The sequence below is a fragment of the Danio aesculapii genome, chromosome 4, assembly GCF_903798145.1.
Source record: "Danio aesculapii chromosome 4, fDanAes4.1, whole genome shotgun sequence".
NCBI lineage: Eukaryota > Metazoa > Chordata > Actinopteri > Cypriniformes > Danionidae > Danio > Danio aesculapii.
The window spans coordinates 29,922,766-29,927,696 of record NC_079438.1 but is presented as its reverse complement, the minus strand read 5'-3'; the positions used below and the strand labels follow the sequence as shown (position 1 = coordinate 29,927,696).

The 4,931-nt window shown below is 33.3% G+C and overlaps 1 long non-coding RNA gene across 1 annotated transcript; it reads left to right on the top strand.

The window, feature by feature from the left end:
• The first annotated feature begins 261 nt into the window (after positions 1-261).
• On the top strand, positions 262-4,100 carry LOC130222855 (uncharacterized). Its single transcript, XR_008836543.1, has 3 exons — positions 262-294; positions 526-675; positions 3,672-4,100. It is a non-coding gene; the product is annotated as an uncharacterized LOC130222855 (long non-coding RNA).
• The last annotated feature ends 831 nt before the right edge of the window (positions 4,101-4,931 follow it).

Here is a 4,931-nt window from a genome sequence, read left to right as displayed (position 1 = left end):
ATTTGGACTCATATTAATAGGAAGTAATGTGTTGTAGACATGCAAGTCATCAAGAACTTGATTTAAAAAGTTTCTCAAAAATTTCTAAAATGTTTAGATTAAAGGTTTGTGTGTGTGTGTGAGAGAGAGAGTGAGAGAGAGAGCAGATATAGTGTAAAGTGAAAAACATGGGAGAAATGTATCAGTAAGTTATGACTGCAGCATGTAAGTGGCAAAAAAAAGACTTTTATTTTGGCGTGGTGTGTGACGTCATCAAGAGGCGTCGTTTCAGCGCTGTGATTCAACTGGAGAAAGGTTTGTGTTTCAAAACGTTTATCAAACCTTAAATCTAAACCGATTTAATTAAAGTTTCAGGTCTATTAAAGTAGGAAGGCTATTGTTTGAATAAAGTAACAGAATAAGTGTTTTAAAGAAACGTTTTACCTGATTTCTTTTTGTTCATTACTCTCATTAAAAGAAACTGTTGAAGCAAGTGTTGAAGAGAAGTTATTTTGTTTCTGTTCATTGTTTTATTTATTTAAACAGGATAAAGTGTCCAAACACAGAGAAAAACTCCTGCTGAAGCGACTGATCTCCACACTGTTATAAAGATGGCGTTTATTAAAGAGGAGAGTGAAGATGTGAAGATTGAAGAAACATTCAGAGTCAAACAGGAAGATCTGCAGGAACAAACAGGTTGATTTTCATTCTCAAAGACCAACTCAGTCATTTGATCCTCATTGATATATTTTAATAATAAGAATACTAAATTAAATCCATTTTGCAGCTCTGAGTGCAATAGTATCTGGATGCAGCTTTTATGATGCAAGCTGAGATTGCATCACTCAGCGATGCAATGTCAGACTCCATGGAGTGAGTGACGTCACGGTGAAGGGTAGGGTTAGGAGTGGGGTTAAAAAGCATTGGATGCAGCTCAAATTGCACTGCACCAGGTCTGCATCCAGACCCCTCTCCCTGAGTGTGCTGCCTAGATCTCCTAAACGCACATAAGCACTTATTGAAAGACAGGAATGAGTTTCTTTCGTCACTTGTTCTCATGTTTTTTGTCATTCTTTTATGTATTGTTAGTCTCCCATTTTATCTTCCTCCTTAAGGTTATTGCTTTTCTTGTTCTCCCACTGTTTGTAAAGCATTCTTGAGCACTGGCGCTATATAAAATAAATAAAAACAATAAATTAAATTAAAGTTAACTGAGCTGACGATATTTGACCTACAGTATTCTCATAGAAGATATCTGCTATTACAGTGATAGTGTTGGCTTAGTACTTTCCAATTGCATATGTCACGTTGATCACAATTTCAACTTCTTTATAGGTTTAAACTTGTTTCTAGTAGTTGTTACTAGTTCTCACAGATAGTATCTGAGTTACATCATTATTATAATAACTAATTACCAGGGCTATTGTGTTTAAACGGTTTCCGCGGGGTCTTAAAATGTCTTAAACTCCAAAATAAAAAATTTAGGCCTTAAAAAGTCTTAAATTTACTAAAATATTGTCTTGTAGGTCTTTAATCTTTTTTTAAACAAGTCTTCATTTTCCTTTCATGTTTTGCTACCAAATCTGGCTAAAACCCATACAATCACCAACAATCCATCTCAATAAATCTTTCAACTTTTTACTCAAAAAGGTCATTTTAACTCTATTTATCATTATGGTTTAATTATTTTCCTTACAATAACATTTGTTTAAACGTGCTCCATGTATTTACTGCTGAGGACATCGACTTGGACAGATTGTTGTGCATAGATTTAGTTTATTTTTGTTTTTAAAACTTTTGTTCATTTTTTTTATTATTTTTTTAAAGGTTATTTTGGAAAAAAGTTTATGGATATACATAAAGCTTGCTTGTTTTTACTCAATATTTAAAATCTTTTGCTAAGAAATATCTAAAATATTTAATTTTTTTATTATTCATTTATTATTGTATTATTAAATTAAAATATTTTTTTGATGGGGCAAATTAAAATCTTTTTCATATGGGCCATTTGAAAAATTCCTTAGCCTTTAGCTCTTTATGAATCTAAAATTTCAGTCATAATGGTCTTAAAAAGTCTTAAATTTAACTTGGTGAAACCTGCAGAAACCCTGGTTTAAAGTATGTCAGAAAGTGTGGATGCCCCCAATATTAAATATGCTGAATGAAATGGACACTAAAATAATTAATTGTTATAAAACATTGTACAGTATTCTAAACTATATAATGATGCTGAAGGACGATGTGAGACAAAATGAACAAATTATAGTGGAACAATAACGTTTAGCATTGCACTGACTACAACTGGCCAACAAACTAGTCTAAAAATTACTTTTGCTGCGTAAGAAATGGATTACAGCATGCTGATGAGATGCAAACATTTGAGTGTGAAGTTCATCAAAATATTGACCATATTCTTCACATACCAGCAGGCGGCACCATTGGAATCTTTTTGCTTGAGACTTTTTTAAAGAATTAAATTTTAGATCGTAAAAAGAATGTTATGCTGCTTAGGCATGGGATGATGATAGTTTACAAGGTATACCACAGTTTAAAAAAAGTTGAGGTTTTAAAACCCCCAATATTTTCTGCTGTACCGTTCCTATGTTTTTTTTTTTTTTTTACATTTTGTGTTAAGTTTTTCAGGGCAACAGTTTCTCCAGCAGAAAAGATCTCCAAAGTTGCCATTTTAAATTGTAAAGAAATCTGCGTTTATGAAACAAATGAATACAGCAGAAGTCAAGGATTCATTTGAATGATTTAGCCTGACATGTTTACTGCTCCAAAATATTTTCAAAGTTTCTTAAGTGAAAATATATTGCGTTCAAAGTGAGAAAAGTGTTTGTTTTTTACCCAGACATTTAAAAAGAATATATTTTAGAGCAGTAATCACAGTAATTTTACTGTTTGTAGAGCAAGTAGTGTGACTGTTTTCTGCCATTTATTATTCCTGGTCATTTCTCCAATAGGCAACTGAAGTTCGAAAACAATAGCATATGAGATCAGGGCCCCGTTTCAAAAAAGGAGGTTAAGTGAAAACTATTAGTTAACTATTATTAACTATTAACTATTATAATATATTATATACTATAAAACTATTATTAACTATTAGTATTTTAACCCTGAAATGAGAGAAACTCTGGGTTTTCTGTTTCAAAATGGCAGGTTTGTCAAACTGAAAAAAGCAGGGTAAGTCAAGCCTGTTTCTGAAATAGAGGTAACTTTTACTCAGAGTCAGTTACCGTGGTAACTTACTCTGTGAACCTAACCTGATCAGTAGCAGGATTTATTCTCTAAACTCTGAGTTTCTGTTGGTCTCCTCCACTTTTTTAAAGATGAAGCGGTATTTCTCGCTTAGCCTTACATTTCCAGCCACCTATTTTTATGTGCATTTTTGATAGTCTATGAGCATAAAAAATCGGTTGATGGAAACGTCATGATGCACATAACTTTTGAAATATAGCCATAAAAAACATGCGCATAAACTTCACCTTGTGTTCATTGTGTGCCAGCATTGTCCTCTGATGTGAAAGTCATTTATTAAACAAAGAAAAGATTCATGTAGCTTCTACCGCAGTAAATTCAGTTTTTACTGTTGAGATTTGGCACCAGTTAATCAGGAAGTGATTAGTTTGTTCTCTTTGATTCATTGAATGGAAGCTCTGATTCATTTATTCATTTTCTTTTCGGCTTAGTCCCTTTAGTCCCCCAGCGGAATGTACCGCCAACTCATCCAGCACGTTTTTATGCACCGGATGCTCTTCCAGCCACAACCGCAATGTCTTTGAACTTGTGGGGGAAACCGAAGCACTCGGAGGAGACCCACACGAACGTGGGGAGAACATGCAAACTCCACACAGAAATGCCTAATCCTTTGATCACACAGAAATGCCAACTGACCCAGCCGAGGCTCAAACCAACAACCTTCTTGGTGTGAGGCAACAGCACTACCTACTGCGCCACCTCGTCGCCTGGAAACACTGATTTATTTGTATATTTTTTATGCAATATTCCAGTTTTGCAAGTAAATTTAATTCACCTTTTTGGATGGAAACAGCTATTGCCTACATTTCAGTCACACAAAGAACCAAGTCACGTACAAGAATGGCTTGTCCTTCTTTAATGAATAATTAGCTTAAAATCACAGATCTTCGAAAGGGACATGTACTGTAACTAGATTAATGGGAATATTACTCGTTCTAAACACAATTTTTTAGTACTGCTTACATTCTTATTATTCAAATATTTTTTATTGATTTTTCAAAAGTCTTCAATTTTTCCACAACACACAAATTTAACAACATATTACCATGATACATAGCTACAGACATACTCACACCCCATAAAGAAAAAAGGAGAAAGAGAAAAATAAATAAATTAAATAAATAAATAAAAATAGATAAAACACATTAGGAAATTAGGGAAAAACTCTCACTTAGGATATAATAAACCCTGAGCATTCAGTGTAGGATAGGAAAGGCTGCCAAACCTCATAAAACTTTTTTGTAGAGCCTCGGATGGTGTACTTAAGGTGCTCGAGTTTAAGATGTGATAACACTTCTAATATCCAATATTTGTGGGATGGCGGGTTTGTTTTTTTTTCCACCTGAGAAGAATCAGGCGTCTGGCCAATATAGAAGAAAAGGCAATGATTTCTACTTGATTAGCTGACAGGTACATTTTTTCTGCCACTGTACCAAAGATTGAGTTCAAAGGATTAGGATCCATATCTTTATTACATATAGATGAAAATGATCCAAAAATATCGGTCCAAAATTTATGTAATCTACACTGAAAAAAGTGTTATTTGTGTTGAATTTAAACAAACAAATTAAATTGAGCATTGTTCAACTTAATTTGTTTGTTTAAATTCAGCCCAAATAAATTGTTTAAAACCACTTAACAAAAAAAATTGAGTAAATGCAAGGAATCAACTTTGAATAATTTTTTTCAGT